The following is a 23,844-nucleotide window of genomic DNA, read 5'->3' as shown; positions in this document are numbered from 1 at the left end:
AATGTTTCCAGTAAGAACGTGCATAGAGACAGACAATGAAAAGGCTGAGTGAAGTATCAACCATCCTAACATCGCCTGTCGTTGCCATCTCTACGCTACGTTCTTTTTTCAAGCATTACGATTGTCATTGATCGTACAGATTGTATTAAGTGTCTCACTAATGATTTTTATGATTTATTCTTTCGGCATCCGTATGCAAGGTTGTTTCCATAGCTGTTCAGTAGCAAATAAAGATGGTAGCACCGAAACCAAATGCGACTTGACTGCGCATACATGGTACACGTGTGATGCCAGCCTAGATAACGGAAAACACAGCCGCTATAAAATTATTTTCCAGTATCGCTTAACGCTGGTTCCCAGAAAAAAAAAAGTGTCGACGAGAAGAATCTTTCTTGCTCTCTATCCGGATATGGAGCACTGAATGATGTGTTTATTTCTCTGCCCGAGGCAGCTCACGTTATCTGACTCCTATAACCCGTATAAGTAAACTGAAATAACAAAAAAGACAACTCAGATTTCGACCAGTCCCATCGCCCGCGAGAGCCTATCTAATATTTTCGTCATTTTGAATGAAATAGCCTTCTCGCTACAGCACGGTGCCCCAAAGTCACGTACGCGACCTCCAGTCGGCAATGTTGCAAGCTGTCCGCGGAACAGCATCTCCGTCTTCCATGTTAGGAAAACTTTCAACTTCGCGGGAAAGAATCGAATGGTTGAAAGAAAGTTCATTTTTTATTACGATGGGACGAGAAAAAAAGAAAAAGGTGTCCGGCTCAGCTTTCCTTGAAACGGCCGGCTTTTGGTTGGGCTCATATATTTCGATGTCGACATACCGTGAAAAATACGTACTCAGTCAAGACAAAAGCGGTCAGCACCACCGACGCGCTCTGGTCTTTTCTGCGGCAATAGAAAGGAGACAATAGCGGCCCTGTGCCTTTTCTGACGCTCCTGAAAGCCGTCCTCGGGTAGCAGTAAGGCGCTCAGCCATTGGAAAGAGGAAGAGGAGGAGGATGAGGAAGATGAGGAGGAAAAGCAGGGAGGTTAACCCGTAAAAGAAACCGGTTTGCTACCCTTCACTGGGAGAAAAGGGGTGAGTGGATATACAAGTTGTGAGAGAAGGATGGGTGAATTTAGTACAATCACATCACAGGCATGTCACATCACATCACGTCACAGTCCATATCACATAAAATAACACCAAACTCATAGTCTTCGATTAGGCCTGTGCTTTTCATAAAGCGGAGCAGTGCCTGGGAGGCCTTCACCGCAGAAGATCGCCGTGGCCAGGGACCTAAAATCTTAATTTCAGTCAATGGACTTCCATCTAGATGCTCCAGCGCACGGCATAGACACTGTCTTTCTTTGCTGTATATAGGGCACTCACAAAGAATGTGGCCTATAGACTAGTCGCACCCACAGTTTGTTCATGCAGAGCTGTTTGTCATGCCTATCATAAAAGAATACGAGTTTTTGAATTCTACGACAACCCACAGGCGGCCCAGCAAAGTTTCTTCGCGTCGGAGTAGGCTAGGTGGAAGCCGGAGCTTTAGGTCAGGGTCCAGGGATTTTAAGCGGCAGTTCGCAAACTGGCCACACTTCCACAAGGAGAGTGTGCGTTCCCGCGCAAGTGCGCGAAGCCTGCCCGCTGCGTTTGCCCTGGAAAAGGGAATCAACACACAATCGCCGTCTTGCATAGAAAGGAAACACGATAAAATGTCGACTAGACTGTCTTCAGGGCCTGTTCAAGAGTTCGGAAAAACTTCTGCACTGCGCAGTGACACAGAACGAGTAACAGAACAATCCCCAACTGCCTCGACATCTGTGCTATCATATGACATAGGAACTGGTATGTTAGGCATGCATTTTTCTCTCTCCTCTCTGTTAGTGTTTTGGCCTCTTGGGTTTCTTCACTCCTCGTCTATTTATAATTGCTGTCTGTGCGTTCGTTCGTTATTTACTTCCTTCTTTCTTCTCTCAATCATTTTATTCCTTTTCTTCTTTCATTGATGTCGTCGTTCTTTCATTTGCCCTTCCTTGTTACTTTCCTTTATTTGCTTTAAGCTTCCTTTCTTTCAAGCCTTCTTTCTCCAATTCTCTCTTTCCGTTTTCTGTTCTTTCTCTCTGTCCGCGGTGGCTCAAGGTGCTCAGTAGTTAGGGCTCTCGACTGCTTGGCTAAGCAACTCGGGTTCGATGCCGGCCGCGGCGCCCGTGTTTGGACGCAGGCGGCACGCAAGGCGCCCATGTACTGCGTGATATCAAGCACGTTAAGGAGCCACAGGTGGTCGAAATTTACCCGGAACACTTCTTAATGGCACCCCTCACGGGTTTACTTGCTTAGGGGCATTAAACTCCACAACCAAAGAAGCAAACCAACCATCCCTGCTTTAACTTTTTCATTCTCTGCGTCCTTCCTTGTTCCTTCCTTTGCCACTTTCACTTTTTTTTTTCTTCCTTCCTTTCTCCTTTCGTTACCTCTTTCATTATTTCCTTTCTTCGCTTTCTTTTTCTTTTCCTTACCTCTTTCCTACTTTCCTCCCTTCCTTCCATTCTTTACTGCTTTCTTTCTTCTCGTGTTTGTTTCTTTCTCTCTTTTTTTCTCATCCTTTTTATCTCATTTCCTACCTCTAGCGAAGCTAGAACGAAGCAAGCGGTCGGCCCCCTTGCGTTGCAGGCAGCAGTCACGTCGCGCGTTGTTTGCATCGGAAATCAATCGCGGCCGCGCTTCGATTCGACAGGAGCACCACCAAACATAAGAAGGCTCGGGAGGGTTGCAAAGAGACTGCAGAGAGCGAGAAAAGTTCCCTTCACCGCAGTCGTTTTCGCTATAGCCTCAGCCATTAGTCCGCACCCGCGTTCGCAGCGCCGGAGATCTTGTTGGCTGTCGACCGGGACGGGCACGGTATTTGCTGTAGCTGCATGCATGAAGTTTGCTTTTAGTTTGCTCCCGCGTAGGAGCTATGCCGGTGCGTGCGTCCGGTGAGTCATGACTGCGCTATCGGAAGCAAATAAAAGTAGATGGAGGAGCGCCCGAAAAAGGGCATGCTCACGAAGATGGAGCCCAAAGGCGAGATCTTGGTATCACGTAGCGAAAGAAAAATAAAAAAGAAAACACCCAGCTAGGTGCTCTCGATTCGAAACAATAAACGGAACGCTGCCATTGAGCACGGTACGGGTACCAAGAGCCCGACTGACCCGCCCCAACAAAGTACGCCAGACTTGGCACTAATCCTAACATCCGGGGCCTCAAGCGAAGTTGTTAAGGAGGACTTAGTTCTCACTCGTTTGAAGACTGTACTTACAAAAGGGATGCTGAGTATTATTTTCCCTTCTTTCAAAGGCTTATGGTCATCACGGCACGTGCCTTCACGAGCTCTTGCACTGCACGATGAGAAATAATTGATCTAAGTGACTACAAAGAATTGCAGCAGGTAGGCATTCAAAAGTGTAGTTACACAATTGAAAATAGTTCTATGGTGCAATAACCTCGCAAATAATTTTTCATACAATATCATACGTATATCACAGCAATGCCGTGTATTCCATCAAATATCTTACACTCTTTATGAGAACGTAAGATGTATGACATTTGTGAGATATTTGTATGATCTTCTATAATAAAGTCTGTATGAGGTTTCTGCTTGATAGAAATTTGTTTCAATAGGGAAGCCTGCGTTACCGTCGAGAACGTCTCTTCACTAACCTGTAAGCGGTATTAAGTTTTGCGTAAGACATTTTTTTAGATACCTTAATGTGAACTGCGATGCCGCACTTGCAAAATCATGAATTGGTGACATCGCACTCATAAATACACATCGGCCATGTAGCGTATCTAATCCTACATCATGTAGTTACCTATGCTAAGTACCACGCTAGTTTTTGTAACCGGCCTTGGCCCATCTTCATACATAGTTCTTTCCGTACGACTTGCGAAAAAAAAAAAAAAACACGAATAGAAATATCGGTCTCTTAATAGGAACGAAAAATAAAAACGCTCTCAGCAACACGTTTGAAAGAGAGCGTTCACTTGTAAACGCTCATATATTCCGCCAGGCTGTTAGTTTAAAAAAATGAAGCACCAACCAGCTCGGGAAAGTTTTACTTGGCTAACGAAAAGCGTCGTAGGAACTTGAGTAAGAATTTCCCTTTACGCCATTCGCAGCAGAAAGAATGCATTAAAGCAGCTACAGTTACCGTATATGCGTGCATAGTTCCTCCGAAATCTTTCGTAACAAAACTAAAAACCTAAAGACAGAAAGGGAGGCGCGTATATAAATTCCCGGCCCTTCGTTACAGCGCCTTCAGACCGCGGGCAATGTATAAGTGCCAGGGCAAAGGAGCAGAAATGGCTCATTACCGTAGGCTTGCGATCTCTTCGACAATATACGTACGTTCTCGAGGTGGCCCGGAACATAAAAAGAAATGAGCTACAAGTTATTTTTTCTCTTCGTTTGTTCTAGCCTTTTCCACACTTCTCTCTCACCCTTTTGTATCATTGCGCGCGGGCGCGGGGAATAAACGAAGGGGCCTGAGTCAAGGAAAAAAAAAAAAGAAAAAGTAACCACGGCTTCGCAAATCGCAATCTATTTGACGTCACAGCTCCCGCCATCCGAGAAGTGTTCGTTGCCCGCCCAGCTCCGAGCTCACATGACGGAGAAGGGTGGTACACAAGACGATGACACGGGCTGAAGCAGTGAAAGAGGCGAAGGGCGGATAACTTTTTTCTTTCTCTCCGCCAATGACTGAAGGCTGCGTAATGAGTTTGCCGGGGATCGAAGTTTCGCGCCATATTTGCACTTCTGTGCACAGCATGTGCCCTGAGCCATCAAATTGACGCGGGGCAAGAGGTCCCTGAGGGCCTTATGCAAGAAAAGTTTGTTTGAGGCAGTTGCAGAAGAGCATTGTTTGCAAAATAGACTATATATATATATATATATATATATATATATATATATATATATATATATATATATATATATATATATATATATATATATATATATATATATTGACGCATATAGAAGACCGAGACGTGACAATATACATACATACATACATACATACATACATACATACATACATACATACATACATACATACATACATACATACATACATACATACATACATACATACATACATACATACATACATACATACATACATACATACATACATACATACATACATATACAGTGTCCCAGCTATATGTAACCTAGGAAGTTTTAAAAAATACCCAGTGAGACCAATTCACAGATGTTCAAACTCGTCTATGCTAATTTTCAGTACATTTTCGTTCAACTAGATTAATTAACCAGTAGACTAATAGTCATTTTTAAATACTGGCTCTAGAAGAAAAGTATCAAAGCAAAATTTGTAGATCGCCTGGAAAAACGGTTAGCTACGTTGTTTTTAATCACTCTATCGCTTACGGAGCTTTATTTCCCGGCCTAAAAAGTCACCACCTCTTATTTTTAAATCATTCGCCAATTGCGTAAACCTAGCTTCATTGGAGGAAGCACTGCAGAGAAAAGCTTATTTCGTTATCCGGGACGCGTCTCAGGGCTTTGTATATGCGTCGCTGTCACGAGGAAGTTTTTTTTTTTTTTTGTTTTTTTATTCTGCCAAGTATCGTCTTTGGCTGATGACAAAAATCACTTTACGTAAATGCTAGCTTGATGGAAACCGCAAAGTAGCTAACAGTTCTTCCAAGTCTATTTTTGCATCGACACCCTTTTTCTCAATCCAAACATTAAAAACAAAAATAGCGAATCGGTATTTACTAATTAATAAACTCTACAGTGAACGAGCAAAAGATTAGCATAGGCGGCTCTAAACAGGCCTTAGTTGATTTGACAGCACTGGGACTCGCCGTACTTTTTTTTAAGGCCTTGGTGGCATTAAACAGGAACACCCGGTGTATATATGGAAATAAACACAGCAAAAGAGGGCGTAGAGCTTCAACGGACACGGAGGAACAGCCCATGTTATCCTACGTCATAAAATTGCAACCTTGTGAAGAAACCAGGCTACGCATGTACATAAAAAAAGCGTTCTTTTATGATCGAAAATACGCAAAACAAACTGCGATAATGCTACCATCGGCCGGTTTCGAAAGTACACTGCAATGACACCCAGAAAAAAAAACTATAGTTCGGTAGAAAAGACGGAGGGTTACGGACTCGAATCGTGGAGTCATTTAGCGTCTCGTATAATGAAAATGCGGATGCGCACATCAGGACAGTGCCAAAGCAAGCTCCAAGCGCACCTGCCACGCTGAGATCGCATGCGTAATGCCCGCTCACGGGTGAGGTGGCGGTATGTGCGGTGCCAACCGTCACTTCTATCCCGGCCGCGGCTGTAGTGTTTTGATAGAAGCGATATGAAAGGTGCCGTGTTTTGTGCGATATCCGTGCACATTAAAGATTCCCAGATGGTCGAAATTTTCGTAGCCTTGCACTAAGGTGTCCCTTCTGGCCCAAGTCGGTATATATACCATACCCTCTTTTCTAGTCTTGCAGTATAGGAATATACGCGTGAGGTTGACTGATTAGATGATGTTTTGGATGGTATTGTATGCTGATATTTGAATATGTGAGTGGAATTATGAGTTGACATCTTGGTGGTTATTTAAGATGCATGTCTAGTTGAAGAATATGAACAGATGATTTTCTGGTAAGCTGTTAACGAGATTGATCAGTGGTAACTAAATTAGGTTTACGTAGAAGACTGGGGACACCTGCGGACGGTGAGTACAAGTAAGAACATCGAGGGTTCTATTGAAGGACTATGGTTTTACTCTTAGAAGTATACGTCAGCCGAGCCTTCCGCGGCTCTGCGCGTTTACTCACCACAAGACAGGCTCCATGTCGATGAAGCCGAAAAAGCCGACCGGAATGCCTTTACTGTTGTGACTGTAAGCTTCAAAGGTCAACAGCTCACGTCCGGGTAGGTTGTGACCCAGAGGAAGCGGAAGATGCAGTGATCGCCCTCATGATAAGCTCAACTGCAACTCTACATATTGTCAGGGACTCGAAAACCGCGATAAGTAACTACAGCAAATGCAGAGTATCTCCTAATTCACTGATATTGCTGCTTGCCTCTCAAACGACAAAACCGCTCCGACACCAGCCCATTCTTCCCTTCCTGGAAATGAGGCTGCCCACAAGTTTGCCCGAGGACTCTCCATCCGGGCGCTGGAACAACCCCTTCATGATGCCGGTGATGGAACGTGTAGTTCCCTCTACACGTCCGTCATACCCGTAACCTAACTTCATCTTCCCTCCCCTCTCCCGAGGAGCAAATCTCTCACAAAGGCGCAGGATGTCACCTGGCCAAAAATTACAGACGATTTCCTCCTCAGATCCAGTTCATCATCATCATCCTCCTCGTAAGTCTGGCTATATATACCCACAGCCGGTCGAAGGCCTCTCCCCTATTCCTCCAAATAACTCGGTTACCTCAGAGCAAATTAAATAACCCCAGGCGGAAGAAATTATTCCAGAGCTCTCCCATACTGAATCCGTTATAATCCGTATTGCCTTGGGACATTGTACGCCGTGTACTGTACCGTATACTATCCAGTCCCGTCCCATACCATACCATACCATACCATACCATACCATACCATACCATACCATACCATACCATACCATACCATACCATACCATACCATACCACACCATACCATACCATACCATATCATTGCATTCCATATACCATGTCATACGTGCCCAGAAGTACGCAAGAATTTGCTTTGGTGTTAGCTGCAATTCTCTTTGGAGATCGTTTCACAGGAACCAGCAGTATGCCGCCGGCGAGATCCTGTGGTTTCCGGGCAGCTCACTCGGGCACAGCCACTTTGACACCAAGGAACAACGCGTTAGCCCTATTCAGCATCTTTAAATATTCGTTCTAGCTTATGCAGATCTGTGAGTGGGCTAAAACTTTACGGACCGCTCCTTCCGTTAATGCTACAAAAAAAGCTCATATTTTACAGCAGTTCCCGTGCGCACGCTTATGTCCAATGCCTCCAAATTTTTGTTGTTCCTGACCTAACCAGAAACAACACAGTGCCTATAATTGCTCTGGACGTGAACAGTGGTCACTTTTGTCCTTCGAAGATCTCTATTTTAAAACTTGCAAACTTCACTGAAAATATAGAAATTTGAGTGATTTACACACTAATTATTACGAGCGTACATTATATATTCCTAAAATGTCCAGAACAATATGTGAGCCTAAAGCCATTATCGTCATCGCATTTGCCCTACACTCTTAATCTGGTTTCGCATATGTTGTGGTTATAAGCAGAACTTTTAAAAAAGTTCCGCCTATACCTTTAACCTATGTGGAACCAGATTAAGAGAAGTAATGCCCAGCGCCGGATAAAGGCTTCTCCCGTAATAACCCTGCCCTAAAACTGCTGGGACCACCTTATCTGCGGCCTGCTCTGGTGGTGTTGTCTTACAGTCCATTCATTAACCTTTAAAGGATGACGGTAACGTGATATTCATGATGTGTCCGGCAAGTTTATACTTGGCAAATTTAGACGTATTCTCTCGAAACTCCTAAGGCTTCGCTTCTTGTCACAAACTGTTCTGCATTCCCTAGGCTACTGAAGGTTATTTCAAAATTCTTGATTTTACCTTTTAGACCCACCGGTCAGGTTCACGACTAGTTGGTCATGCTTTGGAATTTGTCGCCTGATATTACCTAGCAAGACATTTACGCCAACACTGGATCGGAGATTATTAAGGTAATTCCCATTAACTTTTACAACCCACTCTACATGATAAAGTTCTCTGAATGCCTCCTATAAATTCGCAGTGAATAGTACAGCGATGTCATCTCGTAGCCTGGCATCTTTACTGATTGGAATTTTATCACTTCCCTTTGGGAGGATTGCGGTGGTTCTGGATACACCACGCAGGTTTTCCTGTACTTTTACCTATGTTTTTTTTTTTTTTTTTCAGCGCTTTGGTTCCAAAATGCCCGACTTCTGTAGTCTTGAGTAACTCAAAGGTTTTTCGTAATTTATACAAGGTGAGCTAATTACATTCGGCGCTATTCTTCATCATCGAAAACGAATGTGATTAAGAATGGCACTATATTTTTTACTTACGCAGCAAGCGCGCATTATCGCGTTGCATAATGACACGCGGAAAGAGCACTGCTATGCTCGCTCGGTTCACAAATTTAAGCCAAATAAGAGCCAGTGTCCATCGATCGTCAACCGCTGTTAAATTGAGTATACTATAAAACAACAAGAGATAAAACAAGTCAGAGCTCAAGTGAGCACACTGTTCATGCCAAATCGTAAAGGTACACTGACGACAATCACTCGGACGATGCATGGCTCGCGGAAGCAAAGTAAAAAGCATTCACACTCTTCGGGACTCCGAGAGGTTCGAGTCTGAGAGCTATACGAGCAGTAAAAAGACACCGAATATTGGTTCGTCATATAGCGACTCGTTACCGACGAGTTCGGAGCTGATCGCGTCGAGACGCATGAAATGGAGCCGAGTACCGTTTTCCTTTCTGGATGACGTTATTTCGACCGTTGAGTCTAATTGAAGGAGAAGGTGAATTGTGACAGCGCATCAGTGGAACTTCGGACAAATGCACGTTCGAATTAAAGACCGGTTTAAAGCGCTCACGAAACGAATAAAGCGCGTTTGATGAGCTTGAAATCCTGATAGAGCAAATCCAATAGGCTGTCGGTGCAGTTTTTATACAGTATATTACATCGTATGGAAAGCTGAATTTGCAAAAGCATGATTTTACTTTTGTAGGCAGAGACTATTTCTTGATTCCGAAGTGCGCTTTAGAAGCAAGTAGAGCATAACAGGTAAAAGTGAAAGTAGCTGGACTTGATTGCTTCATAGCGACAGATTGAGAACGACAAAAATACAATGATACAGGCTATGGACTTAAACGAGTGACATCCCCTTCGTGTCAGATGTCGCGATTTCTCGTCATACCATCCGCCCGCTGCCGTGTGTGCTCAATACTAGATAGAGTTCGCATGTGAATTGTGATGTATATGTGTTAGCAGCGGCTAGTGCTTTCAGACAGGAATGTTCGGTGTAACTGTGAGGACGCTGTACAATGGCAAGAAAATGACTTTGAGGAAGCGTCCGAATAGTTTTTAACAAGCTTTGAGGGGATATTTGCAAGGAATTCGTAAAAGAGAAAAACAAAATCTATTTTCATTGCTTCCGGGACTTCGAGTTGGTCTTTGGCACAATCGGGAGTAGTTGCAGAAGTGGACCCTTTCTAATGCATTAATATTGGCATTTAATAACCTATTTCTTTATTATTGCTTTAATATTGCCTATTCATACCGAGAAGACTTAGATGAATTATGTGAAAGAGTTCTTGAGCGTGACATTCTTTTTTTTTAATATTGTATAAATCTCCGTAACAATCAATATATCCGCAGGGTCCTCCCCCGAGCATACTTACAGTATTTCGCGACTGATTTAAAAATAAACGCGCACCATATGATTTCAAAGGCAGTCTTAATTGTTGCCAGCGCAAGAGAACCTTCAGAAGTGAAATTCCAATATGCATTGGAGGCTTATAGACAGTATCCAATTTATTGGTAATGAAATTATCTTGTGATATTCCAAATTTGCAACGAAAAAATTTGTGCGTGAAACTACAGGCAGCTTTGAAAGGAACAATTCGGTTCCGATACAGCAAATATCTGTTATACGGCCTTAACAGTAGCACGTTCACGAAAAACAAAAAAAGAAAACAGTAATTCTCCATTTTTGGAGCATCTACCTAAAAAAAACTCGCGAAGATTGGTCGCATGGATGAGCCGAAACCATGATTTGAAGGCACACAACTGGAGTCATTATGTCATCGCCTCAAGTCCCTACCGTAAACTACCTCTTACTAAGATAGTCAATACATGCTAGATGGGAAAAGAAGCGGTTTGAAGTCCATGACGCAAAGTTCGATGAATGGTTGCACTACAATGTTTAAACAAAACATTCTAAATCTAACGCCATGTAGAAGTCTATTAGGACGCCTATGAGCAAAATAAGAGAATAGATCCCTGCCACAGCGGTATCATGTCGCCGTCCTGTACTAGTCACTTCGGCTGTTGTGAGTTCAGCTTTATGGGTGTCATCAAGATTTCGTTAGTATCGTCACATTGTTCGTGCTGTTTTTCCTATCTATAGCAAGGCGGATACAACTGCTCGCCAACTCTCACCCAGTCCTTCTAAGCTTTCAGTGCTTAAAGATCCAAGTGAGAATTCAAGTTCAAACCAAGATCCATTCTTAGAGCAGAACCATGCCGACTAAAATACGAACTAAAATCTAAAGACATAGAGTCCCCATCGAAAGTGTACAGGCCAAGTGTCCTGCTTTCAAGCTGTCTAGTGGTGTGTGCTATCACATGTGACAATCCAAAGCTTGGCGGAAATCAAGACATGCAGATATCGAGACATATGGCCGGCGAAGTGGCAAAACGAGCCAGGCTGTACATCCTAAAAGCGATTCATTCACAGGATATTTTTACTGGTGAACCTCAGGGCGTCAGTAAATTAGCGGGTTTTCTGAGTTATTCTCAGCGTGTACTTTAATCCTTATTATGATGCAGTCCTGGTGTCTTAGTCGCTTTGGTGTTTGTTCTATCGACCTCATGGTTTCGGCGGCCTAATCGCCATGTAATCTTCAACGGCAATGTATGCTGAATAATCTCAGATGATCGAGATTAACCCTACGACATCCCTCTCAGCTCAAGAGCATCTGTGAGATTTCAGACTGATTACAAACATGGCACGTATTTTCAACGCCGCAATGCGTAAAGCGTTATGAGTTTTTCAAATCCACGCAGAGTTATGAATTTTTTTGCTTATCTGCAAGGCTTCTTCACACACACACACACACACACACACACACACACACACACACACACACACACACACACACACACACACACACACACACACACACACACACACACACACACACACACACACACACACACACACACACACACACACACACACACACACACACAATATATATATATATATATATATATATATATATATATATATATATATATAGCCAGTTATTCTTCAAACAAGGCTTTTAACTTTCAATAAGAAGCGTAAAGCACAGCAACCTTGCAGCAGTGTGAAAATTGGTCCAGTCTCCCCATGCACTAATATCTATTTAGCTATTTGTTAACAATACGGGAGAATATTTCTGTGGTCGCTCTTGAATAAAGGCTGACATACTGGACACGCACGAGCTTTTCTTTCATTCTGGCGCGCATAAGTTGCGCAATCATTGTCGTTAAAGCTCAATTTTTGGCGCGTCAACTGTATATAAGCTAAGAAAAAGAAAACAATGTGGTACACTTTGCGGATTTCGGACAGGGAGCGCTCACTCAGTCAGCCCTGTTTCCTCGGCAGTATGCGCCAGACTTTATTTTGGTACCCAAGGCTGCGGGAAGCAGCTTTAACACGTGCGAAGACGGTGGGAGCTAAACTTGTTTGTGTCCCAGACGAGTGGGACTACTACAAAGTCGCGTTTTCCACTATTCGAGAGGAACCGCAAATGGCGCCAACGTGTTCGTCGCATCAAGTTTTTCTTTTTTAGTAACGTAACTATAAAATAAAGAACTATTTAACAGTGGATAGCAACGATCTACGATATTTATAGATTACTTTACAAGCAGATTAAATATAAGGCAAAGAAGAAAATAGAAAAAAAAAACAAATCTGTACTAGAAAAGCATGAAATAAGCACTCCTCCTATCTTCTAAAAGAAATACGCAATTCTTTCATAATACGTTTGAACGTACACGCGAATTTATTGAGCTAATATGAGCGTTCGTTTAAATTAACTTCAGGTTTCTTTCCTTCTTCATTAAAAATTTTACCGGATCCTAAATAATATTAAATTGTAGAGTATTGTCTTTTAATGTAGGCACCAGCAGCCCCGTTCGGCATTATAGTAAAACAGACGTTGAATGCTACCTTTACATAAAGAAGGCGATAATCGAAAGAAAAAACAAGGTTTGTTCACAACACGACTTGAAACACTCGGGTTACAAAAACATGTGGACGATGGATTCTAAAAGTACAAAATACTGGTGCATTTCAACTATAAGCATTAAAGTAAGCTTACGGTGCATGTAAAATTAATGTAATAATAAGTTTAAAATTGATCTACGTTATCAATACTGCTACCTTTGGGTACATGAATCGTGAGAGGGGCTCCAGGCTTCACAAAAGTCGCGGAAGGCGGAATTTCAAATTTCAAACGTCAAGATGCAAGTACAGTTGCATACAACACGTCATTGTGAGTTGTATCTATTTTGCGTTAGCATTCTTCGGCGCTGTTGTGCAATTGTGATTTCTTGCGAGGAATATATTTTCATGCGCACGTAAAGAAGGCACGAACAATAAAAACGTAGTACAGCCGTAAGAGGCTGTGAATAGGTCTCGCCTCGTAATACAGCTTACGATCAGCCAAGAGCAGGGTCCCTTTGCCCTCGTTCATACTGGTGGTCGAGTTTCGCCTGCCATGCAGGACAACCGAGTGCTTTCATTTCCTATGTGAAACTTTCCAACTTCTAAACTCTTTATCGCTGAAATGCAACGCTAGATATTACTTGAAATATTTCACGAGGGGCACCTGCTATGGTGTTTACAGTCGGGCAAGCATACGTGAGTTATTTATAGCAGAGTTCCTGACTCGAAGTGCGCGCTGTACACATGGTGAACGCAGAAACGAGAAAACACGGACATTTTGTTTCATGTACATTTCTTTGCATTCCACTGTGGCACGATGGTATCATCTGGAAAATTCAAGCTTTAAATAAACTCCATTGCCCTTCCACGTTATATTACTCGAACATGTGGTAAACTTGATTTGCAGTGAGCTCAATAACCCGAATTTACCATCATTATAGACTCATATGATAGCAATTAACCCCGTCAAGCGTCCTGTTGTTGGATGTACGGTAACGAAAAGAATTACGTTTTCTGGTTCAAACAGCTACTATCTTTGTACAGCTATACACTACATTGCATCGAGGTAGCCCAGTCGGAAAAAACTACAGAACATTTTCTGATGTTACGACATAATTTCTGTGCGGTTTTGGACGGGAAACATGTTGTGACAACAGAACATTCTCTAGTAACATCAGAAATTTCTGTTGTTACAGCAGAAAAGTGCTACAGAACTACAGACAACAGAAATATACTACAGAAAAACTACAGAAAAGTACTACAGAACTACAGAAAAATCTGATGGTTACGACAGAATGACAGGATATTTTGTCGTATTTTTGACACAGTTCTGTATTTTTTTTTTCGACTGGGAGGTATTTACGCTGGCGTTAAGAAATATTGTTCTCAGCCAAGCTCGAGTGACGCAAGCTACAGAAGTAACGAAAGGAAAAGCAGATACTAATTAAGAAAAGGCAGTCCCTCGGGTACTTACCTGTTCGAGAGTTCCTTGTAATCCGATTAGCAGTGCAAGAGTGTGGACGCTGTGTCATGCGCACGAGGCCAACGGTTAGGGTTGGACACGCCTCCGCTGGTGGCTCCGATGCGGAAGGCCTGTCTTTCTCCACAACACTTATCGACGATAGCAAGGCGTCAAAGCGGCTAAGACGAGACTACCGATGGTCTTCTTCTATGTGTTACTAAGCACAATAAACAAGGAAAGAAAACCGGAGGAAGAAAACACCACGTTCACTCACAACAGCACTTTCTCACGTGAGGTTACAGAAAACTTCTTGACGAAGTTGTCGACTGCTGAAGTGCTTACGAAGCCGTTGCTGGCCGTTGCAGTAATAAACAATGGTACACGTGTACGCAACAGGTCGACGCCGTAAAGCACCGCCGAGAAGAGTCGGTGAGAGTGTAACCCACTCTTCGGGTGGTGGCTGGATGTACACGGCAGAAAAATTCAAGCAACAGGGGGAAGGATATAATCGCTTTTCAAATACGCAATCGAAGAAGCCCCTAGGAAAAAAAATATAGAGAGAGACACCTTTTTACAAACGGTACGTTAGGCAAAGAAGGCCGTCCTTGAAATAAGTTGGCGAGCCCTTTTCGCTTGTCCGGTTGTTGGGCTACCCAGTTCTCGGCAGAGCTGTATTATCGAACCTTGATGCAGCTGCGCGACAGATGTCTCGAGAAGCCGCAGCTTCTTCACTTGTACGTAATCAGAGCTCAAACCTTAAAGCGCAACCTCTTTGTCTAAGTCGCTTTTTCAACAGAAATTGCAACCAACAGCGCAGAGAAAACTCGACAGTGGCAGCTGAATTCACTGAAGAGGTTGAAATTTCTGATATCCGAATTTCAGCGCTGACGGCCTCTATTTTTTTCCCACAAGGAGCTCGAAAAAGCGCTTGAAGTTGAAGGGGGCTTTGCGGATGCAAAGAAAGGAAGCGAAGACTGATTTAAATCCCGGCCGTGCTTTTGTTGAGGTCGTTGGGAGAATCACGGAAGAGTGCCCCGAAGTGGCGCGCTTTCAGGGAGCGCCTACTGGAACTAGCACGGTTGATTAGCTTCACTTAATATCCACTACTTCACAGCTCGGGGAAAAAAAAAAAAAAAACAGCGCAAGGCGAGCCTGCAGGGCCAAACAGAAGAGACAAGGTGCGCGCCAATTTAGTGACGAACTCCACGTATGGCCAGCGAATGATGTGCAAACGCAAACTACGTGGCGTACGGTGATATGAAAACAGAGAGTTCCATCTGGGCAGTTTTAAACGTGGATGTATTAATATTGGTTTAACAGCTAAGAAAGAACACAGGATTACAAAACGAGGCAAAGAAAAAAATTACGAGAAACGAAAAAAAAAAAAAAAAGCCTCACCGCGACCGACGAAGGTTGCTGACAATAAACCGAAAGAAAAACCTCACCCCTTTCGTGTCCAGCTAGTGACCCATTGGCCGCACTGGTCTCCTAGTTGCGTAGAGAGAAAAGGATAAAGTCGCGCGAATGGATTGCGGGCAACGAGGACAAGCGCAATCGTAATCTCGCCGGCTTTGCGAGCCGAAGCGGTGTGGCCCTTCTGTCGGCTTTGCTCTGCGTGCGTCTAGCGACGAAACACACTTGGTGAAAGCAACGAGTCGATGCCGTGAGCGCGCTGCTTTCTAAAAGGCAGATAAGGTCGCCAGTAGGGCAGCCCAAAGGTGGCGTTCCAGCAAGGGAGACGAAGTAATGTGGTTCTCTCGAAACGCGTCGGCGCACTTCATGGCTTTCTGTAAAAGTCTAGAACAACGCTGCTAACTACGGCAGCTTGTCGCGGACACAAGAAATATTTTTTTTTTCTGCTAGGTTTAAAAGAAAAGGTTAGCTGCACTTAAAAGAAAAAAAAGTTGAATTTCCTCCCGCGAAATGGATCTAGGATGGGAGTATCGAGGTACTGTCCAGTGTTAAAAATGGCTGACTTAGTCACGACTGGCTTAATTCAAACCATTCTTAAATAAAAAAAATTGAAAGGAGGTTCATGGTAAGACGAGGGATCCGTATTCCGAGCTTCCTGTGCCAGCTGCCCCAGAAGCTAGCGTAGAACGATTAAGTAACTGAGGAAAAGTGACAGAATATAGAGGCGTCGCCGAATAAGGAGCGAAAATATGGAAAGCACGTCTTGATATAGCTAACGCGGCAAGAGCGGTAAACTAGATTTATCCGCAAAAACCCCGAAAACGCGCGCGGATGACTCCAAAACAGAAAAAAAAAAGGAGGAGTAGCTAGGAGAGAGCAATAAGGAAAAAGGGAAACGAATCAACACCACGGCACTTGCAAAAATAAAAAAAAAATGCGCGCGGTCCCTGACGGTTTACGGAGCAGTTGCTACAGCGGTAACCAGTCGAAGGCCGGGAAAGAAACCAAAGCGACGGCGGGGGCTTTGAATCGGTCACTGAAGAAAACACAAGCGCCCTCGCCGCGCGACCGCTCGCTGTATCACTCGTCGAATCGACGGCAGTAACACAAGCTCCCTTGGCGGCTGAAGCACACGCGCACCACAGGACTACGGACGACTCTCTGGCCTGGCCAGGTGTGCAGCTTGGGTCGCGTCGTCCTTTGCCAACAGCAGGAGGCGGGAGTGAAGAAGCACGACGGCACGTAAAACAGACGCCGTCGAGAGCGGCGACGGCGAAGAATCAACCGCGCTGGGTACTGCGCCCGTCGGCCGTTTGAGGGCCGCGCGCTGCGACGTAGAGAGAGGAGAGGAAGAGAGAATTACTACTCTCCTCCTCGTCCCTCTGTTGCGGAGCGCAGCGCTAGCGACGTCGGGTGCCCGGAATCTCTCTCGGCGGTGTCAGGTAGGAAACGCGCCGGCCTCGGTGCGTGCGCGCTCGATCTCGTCTCCCTCTCTCCTTCGCACCACGGACCGAACAACGGGAAGCGTCCTCAGCGAGTGCGGAAAGCCGCCCCTGGCGGACTTGACGAGAAGCATGGCGTCGGCAGCGCTGCCGGCTGCTTTGTCTTTCTCTTTGTAGGCCCTGCTTTGCCCGGCGCAGGTTGCACTTAAACTCGCACGCGTTTGAGGCGCGGGTCCTGTGGAAGCTGGCGATGTGCACACAGACAAAAAGTCAGAAAATCGAATCTGATAGCAGGCGCCTGCTTTAATTGTTACTTCATCAGTTATTGCACATACGCTTCTCAAAGCAGAATTTATTTTCCACCACTGAATTTATTCCTGTGCCCAAAAGCCACGAACTTATCGACAGCTTTATATGATCCATATTCAGGGCTCCCTCGATGCACAGCCCCTGACTGTTGTCAGTTGAGGCCGCTTTCCGTACTGCCTTTTCCGTTTCTTTTCTGAACGAAATCATCTTAGCTCTCATACTCGGTAAACTCTGGAGCACAAGGCACAAACCTGAAGAACAAAATCGAATCAAACCTGTCCAAAACAATACGATTTTTTTTTTTTTTGCGTGAGGGGTGGCTACCAGGAAAAAAAAATGTTTCTTATGCCTAAGGCTAGACTGAGACGCAGAAAAAAAAAAAAACTCATTTTTCGATGGTTGAGATCCCTCGGTCATTGACGCGGACATCTTTAGCATCATCACCTGCAAGAGAGAGAAAACCATTATTACACGTAGGAATTCGGGGCGCGCAGGGCACTGGGTGCCCGCACGACCCCACTGAGATTCAAGTGTTTATGTCCCTGATCATAATAACACTGGCAGCCCGGCCGGTGGCGATGGTCTGCACGGCCGGGTCCTCCGAACGCAGCAGGGTCTCCCAGTCCTCCCAGGTCTTCAGTTGCTCTAGGCCCCGCGGGGGAGGGTCCGCCGGGCAGAGGGAGAGGATGTGGATTGAAGAGGCAAAGGGTTCTGGGCAAACGGAACAAGCAGGAGTGTGGGAAAGGGTAAGGGGTGAAGGAAGAGTGTGTGTTTGCAGTCTGCGCCATAGTGTTGCGTGTTTATTGTCTAGGGAGGGGTGGGGTTGGGGGGTTGAGCTAGCGCGAGGCTCTGTAGGCCTGCGTCAGCTCGCTGAACGAGTGCATGCGCTCCTTCGTAAATCCCGGATTAGAGGCCACCTGAGCTCGGTTTAAAGAACATCGAGCTAAAAGGTTAGCAGCCTCGTTTTCGGGATTCCCGGAGTGCTCAGGCACCCATATCAGCTCCACATGGCGGGGCGGGGGTGCATCGGGCGAGTCCAGTATGCTAAAAGCAGGGACATGGACTCGGCCACGTGCAAAATTTAGAATTGCTGTTTTTGAATCAGTTAAAATGTACTGGGCTTCCGTGCAGGTTATGGCTAATGCAATGGTAGCTTCCTCTGCAGCTTCTGGGGAGGTGTCTGGGGGGAGAGGTAATGTAACGAGAGGGGAGGAGGAGGAATCCACCACGGCTGCGGTCGCTTCATCACTTGTGCATGCAGCGTCCACCCATACGGCGTCCGCTCACCACTACGGCGGGACTCACCGCCATAATATCGGTAGAGCGCCTTTGCACGGGCTCTGCGGCGTTGATCATGGTAGGATGGATGCATATTTTTCAGAATGGCTTGATAAGTAGTCTTTGCTGGATATGTCGAGGGATAGCCAACTTCAATACCCAACAAAGGCAGGATAGGCGTCAATCTATTCGCCTAGACAGCAGCCTGGAATGCTTGGAGCCGGACGGCTTGCTCGGCCAGTCGTATTAGACCTATAGCTGAGTTTCAGGGTGTGAGCTGAAAAGCAGTCTCTCCTAAACTTCTTCTGTTTTTTTCCCCCTGTATTTCTAGACACGTTCATATCATATTTACCAGATCCGCCCTATACCTACATAGTTTGCATCTATCTGAGAACTGTTCCAGTTACCACTAGCTAAAGGTAACTGGATTCAGAAAAATCCTTGTTTGTAAGCGCCTCCAGATACTTTCTTGGCTCTTATTTAATGTCCTATCTGCCGGTGGGTATTCTACCCTGCTTAGCCGATAGTGCGTAGTAAACTATTTATAGCCGACTAGCCTGTTCCTGTTCATAGTGTACTGGGGGTCAGAGCCCATCCGGAAGGTGAGACCGCGGTCAAGCTCATGAGCTCCCTCATTTTCCTGAAGCTGGGGTGGGCTGGTGCCCATATTAACCAGATTATTCTCTCTTCCTGATTATGTTTAGAGAATCTTCTTTGCCGTTGATGGTCAAAATGTTTCGCTAATGAGTAATTGCTACCAAGGTATAATATTGCGCTAACATCACCCCAGGTTTGACTAATTGACTGAACTCTTCCCTCCCTCCCTCCCTCCCTCCCCTCCCTCCCTCCCTGTCTCCCTCCCTCCCTCCCTCCCTCCCTCCCTCTCTTTCTGCAGTTTGCCTCCATGTTCGAGTTTGCCGAGAACGGGAGCTAAAAACATCTCACGTTGCATCAAAGTGCTGCAAGCGGTGCAGTGCAGCAAAGACGACAACCAGCTTAATGCCAGGCTCATTCTCTGCTCGTGTGGGGATTGGCGCGAGAGGGCTAAAAAGAACTTCGCACTTAATCCTTATAGAACTCGGACCGTAAACGAGTTCAGAATAACAGTGATGGGAGTGGGAACTCGGCATCGATTGACGCTTGATGTTGAAACGCTATAACCTTGCTACAAAGGTTACTTTGCTCGTGCCAGCCAATGGGATAGTCCGTGCCGCGTGTTTTGAAATGTGGCTTGTTCTTTTTTCGTGTCTTGATTTTCATAGGCGGTCGCTTAACTGCGCTAACTAGGCTCCCCCGCAGCGCTCCATCAGTGAAGCAGGCACCTATTGTTTGCCTTAGCTGAAAGGTAGGATGCAAGGATCGCCGGCACGAAGTGACTGCAAACATTAGCTCGAAAAGGTGGTTGCACTTGGTACATGGCAGCAAGGGCACTGATCTCCATCCTGACGCTAAAAGGGCGTGCGCAGGAGTAGTGTAATCAAATCAAAAGAAGAACGCAAATGTGTTTGTGAAAAGAAAGGAGGGATAAAAGAAAGAAAATACCGCAATTGTCCACACCATAGGGGAAAGAAGAATTAATTTGACTTTGGTAGAATTTCATTTCAGTGTTGTTATATATACTCCAAAACAAAGGGGCTGAGCTCGGCAAGTAAACATAAGGAAGCATAACTAGTGACCCACGCACGTTCACAGCCATGTGTGCGTGTAACGGCCGCTGTAAAAATGGTTGATCACGTGGTGGTGGGATCACGCGGTGGTGGACAGCTGCTATTCTTCGTGTGAAGCAGTGATGTCCACAAAAGACCCTAAGAGGTCGGATTAATCGCGAGCTTATTTCCACCACGTCACCCCTCAATGCCAATATGCATGGAGGCGGGGGGGGGGGGGGGGGGGGGGGCATAGCCATGTGCCATGAGAGGAAGCATAGCCGTGTGCAAAGTCGAGCCTCGCGAGGGGTGTGGCGTGATAAAGTAGGCGGCGCCAACTGGCGCTGGATGGTTGCCGCTGCACCTTCGACAGAAGCCACCTGTCATTTCTTTCCTGTGTTAAACACTATCAGGTTGCGTTTTCCTCCGAGAAGCACCTTTGATCCCTGTGGAGTGCCCTTTCTGTGTTATTCCCCTGGAAGCTACCTCTCGGCACCTCCCGGGGCCTATACCCCTACATTTGAGGAGACTCCACCTCCACATGGTGCCATCTGTCCACTTTGGCATCTGGCAGGTGGTGTATGTTTATGTACACCAGAATTTCAATTCAATTCAATTCAATTCAATTGATTCAACTGATCTCAACTAGTTAGATTCGTTATGAAACTAAGTTCTTAAACGTGACTCTATATACTTCAGGACAAAATACGGAGACCTATATGTGTGCACCAATCCTACAGCAGCCACTCTGGCTGGAAAAACAGATCTGAGCATCATAGAGGAAGTAAAAATAAAGCAGTGGGAGAGTCAAACCGCGCCGTCGTCATTAGGATGCAGCGGGTCGGAGCGCTCCCTAATGAAAGGTCCCCCCTAACGAGGGGTGCACCCTAATTAAGTACAATACACTATGGGACGCAAGCGATCAAAGCACGGCCTGTGCGGCCGGGGTCTGGTAGAAGGAAGTTCTACTGTGTTCTACTCTCGTACACGACTGTGGAATAAACGAATGTGTCCGTTATAAACATTCCCTTGGACTGTAAGTTCTTTCTCAGCTTTGTACAATACACTATCGCCTCGAATTTTAAACAAGGGAAAGAAAGCCAACTCACATGAAAGTGACCATGCTTGCAGTCTCTGTCGTAATTACCAAGAGGCCGTGAGCGCTTTGAAAAAGCTAGTGTTATTTCTTATCTCATTCTTCTGTCGGAGAAAAACAATGGACAGAGGAGAGAGACGCTACGCTTTCAAGCCTCGATGGACTGCGTACGTTTATAGTCAGGGTGCGCGTGGAGAAGGCTCACGACTTTAGAGCGCGCACGATCGAGCACAGACGTGGTCATTCTCACTGAGGCTACTCGGGATCAGCGGTTCAGAACGTGTCCTTCCTCCTCTTACCGAGTCTTTCTTGATCTTTCTCCGGCCTCGAAGAGCCCTGAGTGGTCATATTTCATTGATGAAGCTAACGTCACTGCGAAAATAATTTCTAAGAGGAAATAAAGTTTGCAAAAAAAGGGGGGAAAAAAGAACCGTACGTGAGGAGTTTGCTAACGAATGCGGAATTGTCAAGCTCACCTGTAGCAGTCATTCTTTTTTTTTTCTTTTGTTTCAGTCATGTAACCTAGTGTATCGGAAAAGTCGACATCAGAGCGCTTAAACTAAGGACTTAGCGAAAAAAATAGTTGACGTATTTCGGAGAATAACGCAGTTCCGGCCAATTTTGTGCAAATTCGCGCGCTTGAACCGACCGTCATTCGTCGAAAGCTCTTCAAATGCAGAAGACAACGCCTAATTGGTTTGGTTTGTTTTGGGGGTTTAACGTCCCAAAGCGACTCAGGCTATGAGAGAAGCCTTCATCTATATTACCCGCTATATGCTTATTCAGTTGTGTATATAGCGGATAATATAGATATATAATATAGCCATTGTTTAGCAGGCCTAATATATAAATAAAGAGTAGGGACAAGATGACCCAAGAAATTTTAGAGGCGTTCTGGATACAAAAGAAAGACGACATATGTGTCAGTGAAGCCTCGCTGTGTTTACGCAGGAAAGAATTTACTTTTATTGGGGCATCTTCCTGAGTAATGGAAAGAATTTAGTTTATTACCGGCCCTAAAGCTGTTATTCTTAAACAACTTTCGTGTATTGCGGCCATGTTCATTATTGCTTTGCGGCTTCAGTGGGTATGACATTTGCGCCAAGGAATGCAATGTAGAATTAGGGTTTCAGCACCTCAGGGGAATATGTTGCAGTAATTTTCGTTTTCATGGCTTCAGTATAACACTTAACACTAGCGGGGTTATTTAGCCGTGGATTCAAGATTTTGCTAGACAAGGAAAGCATGACTGTCGATGCATAAAAATCAATGTCGCAATTTGATAAACTGGAAAACAGATCTAAACATTGGCTAAGGTTTCACCTTGCGAAAGTGCCATTTTACTTTGTTTTTCTTTGGTGAGGCTTATATTTAGAGATTAGCAGACATGGTTCTCGGAGCAATTAAATTGGCGAGAATATGGAGTCGATGGCACTGCAAACTACTATAGGGATCACGTGACGTATCTGCCGTCAAAGTGGTGCGGCATCATTAGTGGTACCGTGGTTAAGCCATATAGCCACACTATGACCTCATTATCATTAAAGGTTAAGCGGATGCCCAGGCTGACCTTGGCTGATGCATGACATAGTGAAGCTCTCGTTCCAAAAGAGAAGGGAGTAATATGATATCATAATTTGAAACGGCGGACTTTAAATGCTCATTTCCTTTACCACGCCGTTCTCCCCACGCAGTGTATTAATCTTTGATTTTATTTTGTGTTTGCCGATTGGTAAAGAAAATGAAAATGAACCAGCGCCGGGGAGGCACCTCGGAACTCGCCGCATAGTTTTCCACCCTGAAAAGTTATGTAGTGGATGTCTTTTCTGATTGCCTTTTTACAGATTCCTGAAATTGCTACGACAGCCGATATTTGCCGCTAAATGTGTGCAGAATCATCTTGCAGGTTTTCCAGAGTATAACATATTTTTATAAATATTTTTGTTGTTGTTGCATTTAGACTGCGTACATGCAGCTGGCCCTTGCTGACTGCCTCGGCGCGCAATTCCCCACCTCTCATTCTCGTCTTGTGGGTCTTCCAAAATTTTCGAATATTTCCCACGCAAGTCTTCCAAATCTAACTGGTTGTAATTTCCGTGCCTCAAATCAGAAATCAATTAAACTGCTCCACTCAAATGGCGGCATAAGTACCCCCTTGTATTGAATTGGAAACTCTCCAACACATATTTGTCATGCC

At 45.0% G+C, this 23,844-nt stretch overlaps 1 protein-coding gene across 1 annotated transcript in view; it reads right to left on the bottom strand.

The window, feature by feature from the left end:
- LOC146176350 (neuroglobin-like) overlaps nt 1-17,155 on the bottom strand; it is a 240,764-nt gene extending 223,609 nt beyond the window's left edge. The window contains exon 1 of the mRNA XM_084582699.1: nt 14,476-17,155. The gene's annotated coding sequence lies outside the window, so the exon portion shown is untranslated. The remainder of the gene's footprint in view (nt 1-14,475) is intronic.
- Between the last annotated feature and the right edge of the window lie 6,689 nt (nt 17,156-23,844).

This window comes from Amblyomma maculatum, chromosome 10 (genome assembly GCF_055883805.1).
Source record: "Amblyomma maculatum isolate TAMU_Amacu chromosome 10, ASM5588380v1, whole genome shotgun sequence".
Taxonomy (NCBI): Eukaryota; Metazoa; Arthropoda; class Arachnida; order Ixodida; family Ixodidae; genus Amblyomma; species Amblyomma maculatum.
Note: the sequence above shows the minus strand (reverse complement) of the source record. Positions and strands in the feature narration are given on the sequence as shown.